We start from the raw sequence: 10,104 nt of genomic DNA, 5'->3' as shown, positions 1-10,104 counted from the left end.
GGACTTGGTTCAGAGTCCTTGCTAACTGAGCTCCGCCCCTCTTCTCATTGGTCGATTTTTGATAGTTCCAAATTCTTCCTATACTTCAATGGTTTGTCGTTCAGACTTGTGGGTGGTGTCATTGGACTTGGTTCAAAGTCCTTGTCCTTCATTGGATTAACGTAGCCCACCTCCTCTTCTGATTGGTCGATATATGTTATAGTTTCTATCACTTGCCATAACTTTAGAACAGTTTGTTGCAGAGAGTCATACGATGCGTCACTTGATTCAATTGAAAGTCCTTCTCCATGTTTGGAATTATTAGCCCAGCCCCCTCCTCTGATTGGGTGATATGTCATAGTTTCTATTATTTGCCAACGAGTCATCAGTGGCCTCAATGGACTTGTTGAAAATTATTGTATTAAACCCCTGGTACCCATATATGGAGATCCATGTACTGTATATGGAGATATGCTGTGAGAGCCCAAACATGCTTACTCAGTTATTCGTTATGTGAAAGTCCTATGACGTCTATGACATCTGACATCATACATACAATCCCTTTTATGCCCACCAGCCACACATATATGGGCTGTCTTGGCCATATATGGATTCTGTTAATGTGGTATGTGGCCGATGTGGCCTCCATATATGGGCATTCCCATATGAAGTCCTGTTAGATATGGGCTTAATATTGATGACATCAGGTAACTCCATATATGGGCATAAAAAGGATTCTGTTAGTGTGGTTCCCCTGACATCACGGTGAAGTCAGAGCATGATGTCAGAGCGGCAAACCCATTCTGTTTGAGTGGTTCCCCTGACATCACAGTGACGTCAGAGCATGATGTCAGAGCGACAAACCCACAGATAGACCTTACAAAAGTGTATACGTCCGGACGGACGGACGGACGGACGTATATGGACAAGCTGTGACGGTCCTGATAGTTAACTGCGACCTACAGTTGCAATCAGCTCTGCACCCTGTTCTGATTGGTCGATATTTGCTCCTATTGTACACAGACGTGTGAGGGCCCGGGGTAAATGCTGCTTGCAGCTTTAATCATTATTATTATTATTATTATTATTATTAATTACCCTGCTCACCATTCAGCCTGAGTAGTGCTTAAAGGATTGGTCTGTTATGTCACCGTTTCACAGTTCATCCATTGGTTAATAGTTGCATGCTGTATGTGGGTGGTGACGTCATTGACTCTACCTTTATGGTACTAATGGTGTTATAATAATAATAATATAGAACAGAAAGTAGGAAATCAAATCAAATGAAAAGGCTGATGTTATCGCGCACGCGCACACACACACACACACACACACACACACACACACACACACACACACACACACACACACACACACACACACACACACACACACACACACAGTGATGTCTCTAATCTTCTCTGTCATTGAGCAGACCAGTGGTCTAACTGCTGTATCGTGTCCTGTGTTTGTCATTACAGAGCTGTACAAGAGGCACTGTGTGGCGTTGTGGGACCACCAGCCAGAGGAGGAGGATGAACTGGAGCTCAAAAAGGGAGACATCATTGAGATCATCAATAAGGTACATTTATTACCCTCACCAGGCTAACACACTAAACAGCAGGAAGACTGTTACTGTATTAAATAACTCCAAGATAGAAAACATACTAACAAAGGTGACAAAATAAATGGCGGAATGTCATTGTTATTCCATCTCAACCATTTCCTGCATGTTGTTTCCACCCTGTATGTATAATGTGGAGTTAGTACTGGTACTAGTATACTGGTAATGGTATTACTGGTGACCTATATGTACTGGTAATGGTGTTACTGGTCTATATGTACTGGTAATGGTGTTACTGGTCTATATGTACTGGTATACTGGTAATGGTGCAAGACTACTGGTCTATACTTTAGTTTCTTTTGTAAGACCTTTGCTTTTCTATTGTTTTTGCCCCTGTGACCCGACTCTGGATAAGCGGTTGAAGATGGATGGATTTTTGCATGTCCTGTCAATTGATCGTAGATTGTTAGACAGACATCAACCTCACCTCTCTTGTTTTATCCTCAAACCTTCTAACCTGGGCTGATCCTCTAGTAATGTCTGATCCTGTCAATCAATGTCACTCCTAAAGACTAACTGGGAGTACAGGTGGATAAACAATGCCTTATGTCTTGTACCTTCAGGATGACGTTAACTGGTGGTACGGCAGCTTGAATGGCAAGGAGGGACTTTTCCCTTCCAACTACATGAAAGAACTGGTTGAACTGGAGTCATCTGGAGAAGACAAAGAGCCCTGTGATGCTGCAGCAGATACGACAGGTTAGACTGACACGATGTCTGGGCTTTACATTAAGGAGCTGCTACACAACATCATGCTCTAACATCACTGTGATGTCAGGGGAACCACACTAACAGAATCCCTAGTATGCCCTTATATGGAGATCCATCAATCCATCAATATTAAGCCCATCTCTAACAGGACTTCATATGGGAATGCCCATTTTTGGAGGAAGACAGCCCATATCTGTTTGGCTGGTTCTACATGTAACGGAGGTGAATCCGAATATGGGCATAAAAGGGATTGTATGTATGATGTCAGATGTCATAGACGTCATAGGACTCGCATAACGAATAGGCCTAACTGAGAAGGCATGTTTGGGGTCTCACAGCATATCTCCATATACAGTACATGGATCTCATTCTCCATACATATGGGTAACTGGTCCGATATAGCGGTACATCAGATAGATACCTTTATTATCTGTGGTGGAAATTCACAAAGGACTAGATACCCAACAGTATCAGGAGAAGACACACTCAGAACAAATTAAAAGTCAAGCAGAAAAAGAAGTTTAATCCAAGCTGATCATGATCAGGACGAGACAACACTTTGTCCAAAGAATAGAGAAAACTCAAAACGATGTAAAAGTATCAAATAAAAGAAAGTTCTATTTACAACTGTCCATGGGCAGGGTCAGAGCACAAACTGACAATGACAATGACAATCTGATGCAGGGTGAGAAGTCCTTATATACGATCTCTCAGGACTGTAGAACAAAGGTGGGAAACATCCTGGGTGAAAATGATAGATGTGGCATGGGGTCAGCAAAGGTCATAAGTAATGTCTATCAACACGAAAGGAGTGAAGACAGGACTCAGGGGAAGTCCGGATATCAAAAAGTTACAGGTCTTTTGATCATTTGAGATATGTGTAGGGTAATAAAAAGACTCCAGGGGTAATAAAAAGGACAATGTTTTGTTTTCTTTTTGGAAAGCTACATTTGATCTATAGGGGGGATACAGATGAAACATTTCTCTGGTGACCGCTGCCAACCCCTACTTCAGTCTCTCAATTAACCCAATCTGGGAACCCATCATCAAAGAAAGTGTGACACCCCCTCGGTCTGTCTCTCTTCCTTTGACATAGCCATCATTGACTCTGTCTCGAGAGATTGCAGTTAACCCTATGTTTACACAGGTATATTATATTTTGCCAGTATATCCCAAGGGGGAAAATCGGTTGCCCAGAGGCAGCACTGCAGTTATTTTACAAATTTTATTTACAAAGTTACAGAGAAGTAAGAAAAAAAGAAGAAGAAAAAAAAAACATGAACAGAGTACATTAACTCATACCCTGCCAAAAAATATGTTTCTATGATAAAAACGTCTTTAAAACGTCTTTTTCACTATGGACCTCCCTGCCAGACGTCTTCTGAACGTCTTTTTAAAAAAAAAAAAAAAAAAAAAAAAAAAAAAAAATTGAAAAAAAATGTTTTGAAAAAAAATTTTTTGGACCTCCAACAGTGTACTAGGCATGATCGCGATCGCGAAATTGCATGTTTAACCCCCATACCAACCCCATCTTTCAAACATGGCAGCCATGTTTGTTTACATTTGAAGAAAACATAAGGGCCACTTTCTCCTGAATGCCTGAACGGATTTCCAAGCGGATTTTTTTGTTTGAAAGCTGTGAAAAGCATGCACATGCATAGTGCATGATCTGTGCACGAATGTGTGCACCAGCGTGCACACTATTTTTTTAACCCTTTGTTGGTGAACCGGCAATATAAGAGGTCATCCCACTTTAAATATGGCACCGACTGAGTTAAAGAGCAAGGTACATCAAGAGAGGGAACGAATAATATATAAATATACTGTATATACATAAAGTGTCCTTAAGCACAACTATCAAAATAGTACAGTGTCCAAATCAAATCAAAAGTGACCATAGCAGTCAATGCTAGTTAATGCAACAAGTATCTCACTGTCATGTCAAACACAAGCAAAAATACCCAAAACTACTAACACAACCTAATAGTGCAGTGTCAAAAAAGTCAGTGCGGAAAAAAAAGAAAGGAAAAAAAAAAAAAAAAATAGAAAGGGTGTCACAGCCAGACGCACATGACCCTCCCTGGAAGGTCCTTAGAGGTCAGAGTCAGCACAACTATAGTTCCGTCATCCTAGGTTAGGAAGGTAGTCCTCCTCAATCGACCTTTATGTGTCTCATTGTACAGCTTAAGGGCAGCCGGTACAAAAGACTTTCCTAGTCTCTCGCATCTCCGACCTGGGTAGACAAAACGGTCGTTTCCTCTCTTACTCCAGTAACTGAAGATCTCCAGATGGAGGGGGTGGGAGGAGTTCTTCAAGATGGAGTCCAGCTCCCTAGCTGTTCGCACCCTGGTTACTTCCTCCACCCCCTGCAAAGAGGACCCAACGACAGAGCCCGCTTTCCTCACCAGTCTGTTTAGGTTAAAGGTGTCACCTGCTCTGTTGTTGCCATCCCAGCAGGTTATTCCAAAAAAGAGGACACTTGCCATGACAGACTGGTAGAACATCTGTAGCATCCTATTGCACACACCAAACGATCTCAGTCTTCTCAGGAAGAACAGTCTGCTTTTCCCCTTGATGTGAATCACCTCCGCGTTGTCCGACCAGTCCAGTGAACTGTTCAGGTGCACTCCTAGGAATTTGTAGTTGTCCACAAACTCAACCACCTCCATTAATGGTGCTTGGCACCGGGGGAACTCTCTTGGAAGTGCGGAAGTCCACCACCATCTCCTTGGTCTTGCTGGCGTTGAGCCTGAGGTGGTTAGCCTCGCTCCACTGCACAAAGTCCCTTACCACACCATCGTGCTCAGCCGTGTTGTCACCCGAGATCTGGCTGACCACCACGGTATCATCTGAGAACTTCTGCAGATGACAGGTCTTTGAGTTGATGCGGAAATCCGATGTATAGAGAGTGAACAGGAAAGGTGAGAGCACAGTGCCCTGCTCACCAGCACATCAGAGCGACAACTCTGCAGCCTCACATACTGTGGTCTGCCTGAAAGGTAGTCTGTGATCCATGACACCAAGCCCTTGTCCAGTCCACCCCCATCAGCGAAAGCTTCTCTGCCAGCAGAGGAGGTTGGATAGTGTTGAAAGCACTGGAGAAGTAAAAAAACATGATTCTGACTGTGCAGCCCAGATCTTCCAGGTGGGTGAAGGCCTTGTGGAGCATGTAGGTAATGGCGTCATCAACCCTATGTCAGCTTGGTAGGCAAACTGAAGGGGGTACAGGTGTTCACTAACCGCCGGTCTCAGTAGGTTCAGTACCAGCCGTTCAAAGGCCTTCGTGACCTATGATGTCAGAGCAACTGGTCTGTAGTCATTGAGAACCGAGGGACGGGTCTTCTTAGGCACCGGGACAATGCAGGAGGACTTCCACAGCTGTGGTAGAGATGAAGAGATGCGTAAGGGGGACAGCGAGCTGCTCCGCACCAACCTTAAGCACCTTAGAGTTGATGTTATTGGGTCCCTCCGCTTTTCTGGTGTTGATTTGTGCAAGTTGCTGTCTCACTTGCTCGGTGGAGTCAGAGGAGATGAAGGTGCAGGTGAAGAAACAGGGCGGCTACTGAGGTCACCATTTCTCCTGCTAGCGGTTGACCCAGCAGCTGCTTGTTGAACACTAACAGGAACTCCGTCAAACCGGTTGAAAAAAAGGTTCATCTCGTTTGCCAGCTCCCCCGTGCCTGACACAGTAGAGTTAGCAGAGCCGTACCCTGTGATCTTTCTGAAACCACCCCAAACTTGTCTCGTATTGTTCTCCTGCAGACAGTTCTCCAACTTAGCTTTGTAGCTCTCTTTTGCCTGACTACTTTAAGCTCCTCCACCACCACCCTCACGCCCTCCAAGTCTCCTGCCTGGAACAGATACTTTTTCCTCTTAAGGAGGTGAATGATTTCTTCATCACTGGCCAGATGGCCAAGACATGACATGGCGCGAGCTCGTCCTTTAGGGCAAGGTCGCTTGTTGCCCTTAGGCGTGTTACTGGTTATTCTAAAACGGCTAGTTCCATTCCTTGATTCTGATTGGCTGGTTGCCGTGGTTTCTGAGACTATAACCACCACCTTGAATCAGTTTATATCAAAGCCAGGTGCGTTATTTCTTTCCACAGTGCCGTGAGGCTGAATTTGAGAAGCGAGTGTTTGATTTCCTCTCAAATCCTGCCGTGCGGGTGCTTCTAAGCATCGCCCGCATGCATAGGACAGTGACTGAATGTCTCCGGACGGGGCTTGTAAAGGCGAAAAGCGCCTCTATTCTCCAGGCACATACTCGGCTGTTAGTTTTAGGTTGCTATACTAGCGTTTTTGATGTGATGTTCACCCACATAGCAGCTAAATCTGGATGAAAATAAACATGTGTATGGATCAAATGTGGTTCTTAACATGAGACTGATCTAACACATAAGTGTTGTTTCCCTATTTTTTGGAAAAAAGAATGACGTGACTTTATAAACATACACTGGCTTCGTTCCTGGGATGTGGCTGGTAAACAAGGAAATGTCTCTTCTTGGTGGTGGAGAAGTGTACGTTTTTCTTTAATATTGGAATGCTTAGAATTATTTTCATGTTGCAATATTGTGACCGTTTTAGAAAAGCAATAAGCCATGCGAGGCTTGTGGTTACCAGGCTAAGAGGGTTGGAAACACTCGGCTGACGCCTCGTGTTTCCCAACGCCTCTCAACCGGTGTATGCCACGAAGTGGCAAAGGCCACTTATTAAAATAGTACTCAGGTATTATTCTTCTGCCACTTTTTCTCTAGTGGCTTGACCGTGCAGTCACTTTTTACGAAACTCGGCAGTATGGCAGAGGACTATGCCAAACGGCTAAAACACAAAGCTCGCAACAATCAGCCAAAGGGTGGCGCTGTAGGAAGGACAATGCAAATTTTGAACAGGTATAGCTCATGCTCTGTTTGACGCACAGCCATGAAACCTGGACACATATATGCTTCTCCTCATGCCGAACAACTTTTACACCTGACTTTTGACCTCTGACCTTTAGTACTCCCACCATTTTGAATTATATGAAAAACTGTAAAAATCTATCTCCTCCTGGTATTTTCGCTTCTCGCGCACATTTACATGAACTTTGGACCAATACAGTCAGATCTGTCTCGGCGGATTTTTTTTAAAGTGAAACATTATTTTTTTAATAATTCACTGAATATTGCAGTTTTATGCAAATTATTCTCCTGCCTCTAAATCATACATGCAAAGTGACACGATCATGGCATTTGGCAAAGATGTAGAGGATTAGTCCAAATATCACTGAAACCAATCTTATTCCAATTGGCCAAAGGGGGGGCGCTATACGAAGCGATTGAAAATTCAAACTTTAAACGGGCATAAGTCATGCCTCGTTTTGTTTAAAGACATGCAACTTGCTTACACGCGTGCCTTGACTCAAGCGGAAGCCATCTGTGTCTTTGTTAAGTAAGCTCCGTCCTTAGATTTTCCGCCATTTTGAGCAGTTTGTAAAACACTTAAACTGGCTTTTATTCTGGAACAGAACCTTTTTTACATAAACTTTGGACCAATATCTAAAGATCTGTCAGATCAGATTCTTTGTAAATTGAAACATTCTTTTTTAATAATTCAATGAATATTGCAGTTTTATGCAAATTATTCTTCTGCCTCTAAAACATACATGCAAAGTCAGATTTTCATGATGAACTACTGTAGAGGGTTAGTCCAAATATCACTGAAATCAATCTTACCCCAATTGGCCAAAGGGGGGCGCTATATCATTTTGAAAGAAGGCACTCAGTGTGTCAAGTACATTACATGAAACGTTTTTTTTTATTTTTTATAATGACTTGTCCATTATGCGTGACTGCCGTAGTGTAGTGGTCAATGCCTGTGCCTGATATACGGAAGGTTGTGAGTTCAAACCCCACGTCGGGTTGAGTTGATGTTAACATCTTGGATGCCCATGGCATATGCGTATGTCAAACTCTTTAATGTTGACACGTCTGATCTAACTCCAGATCACGTTCATGTTTAAAATGAGCCCTTCATTACCGGCGTTATTTTTTTTAAAGAAAATGTGATCACTCGAAAGTTTCTGAAATACTCAGATTACATTTACTCAGATTGATTTCACCCCAAGCCTCCAAAATATGAAGAAAAAAAATCAATAAAAAACTCAATCAATAAGAACTTTTTTTTTTTTTTTTTTTTTTAACAAACATGGTTAACAGATCCTGTGGCTGTTTAGTGTAGTGGTCAGGGCATATGCCTTTCATGCAGAAGGTTGTTGGATCGAATCCCGCCTGGGGTTGATATAAGCATAAAACCATGACATTTGGTAGACTTTACAGCTGGGGTCATGGGGTCATGAACAATGTCTGATATGGAGCTAAACTAAATAATGTATTTTGCATCATAACTCCTGAACCAAGCATTATAATACAAACTGTGATGTCTACACCTATGTTGTGATGTCCAAGGATTGCAATGATATCATGTACCAAGCTCAGTGGCCTAGTGGTTTGAGTATCTGCCCTGAGACTGGGAGATCCGGGTTCAAACCCAGGTCGGGTCATACCAAAGACTCTAAAAAATGGGACCCAATGCCTCCCTGCTTGGCACTCAGCATCAAGGGTTGGATTGGGGGTAAATCCCTGCAACATACTAGCGTCATGTCCAGGGGGAGTACTTGTACATCAAGCTGCCTTACGCTACAGAAACAGGAGATAGGCTCCTGCCCTATGAGACTCATGGCTCGGCCGCAGGGCTGGATTAACACCTCAGAGGGCCCCTAGGCACTGAAGCGCCTAGGGGCGAAATGTTTTGTAGACATATGTTGGGGCATGTAGGTCCAATATAACATCTGCAGCAGCAGTTGGCTCAGCGCGGCTCAGCGCGGCCCGGCAGAGTTTTAATCAGTTGACTTGACTTGAAATATTGTACATTGTACTTAACACACAATCAGCACTTTCAGCAGCATTCTCACAGCATTTGTTTCAGGGGGCGGTGGACATCATTTACTTCATTCTGAGGGCCCTTGATGCCCAGGGGCCCCTGGGCATGTGCCCAAAGTGCCCATATGGTAGATCCGGGCCTGCTCGGCCGAGTCATATGGTCGTCATGGCTCGGCAAGGCTTACAATGTACAGCATCAACCTGTCCAAGTGAATAGTATCACAGTATTTTATGTCTGTTGCATATTATAGTCTTTTGCATACATGTTGTGTAGAGGTCAAAATGTGTGCTTTTACCTTTAACTCCGCCGATTAGTGTAAAACTTTGTATGCACACTTCCCAGAGGCCAAGGAAAAACCTGTGCCCTGCGCCACCAGAAGGCCGAAAACACATTCTTCGTTATTACTCCTTCAGATTTTATCCAAAAATCACAAAAATCTGTACACAGTATCTCTACAGTGATGTAATCATGACGGATTTGTCCAATATCATATTCTATCTAACTGGCTAACATTGAATTCCAAGGTTTGCAGGATTGCTCCTTTTTGAAACAAAACGTCTCAAATCATGAACGCAGCCTGCTATGTGTGTGAGATTTTGCACACACATTCCCACTAGGCCAAGGAACGGATGCCACCCTTCTCACATTGACCTGTTATAGCGCCACCAGCGGGTCAACTTTGCAAAACACATTTTTGGAACAAAATGCCTCAAATCCCGCATGCAGCGTCCGATTGCCATGAAAGGCCCAAGAACGCATGGCACCCTTTTCACTTTGGCCTATTATAGAGTCACCAGTAGGCCAAAAAAAAACCTACCTGACCTGCCGGAGTCCTGTTCGGAAGAACACTGCTTCTAGTTTTTATTTGATTTC

This window comes from Nannobrachium achirus (assembly GCF_963921795.1).
Source record: "Nannobrachium achirus genome assembly, chromosome: 20".
Taxonomy (NCBI): domain Eukaryota; kingdom Metazoa; phylum Chordata; class Actinopteri; order Myctophiformes; family Myctophidae; genus Nannobrachium; species Nannobrachium achirus.
Note: the sequence above shows the minus strand (reverse complement) of the source record.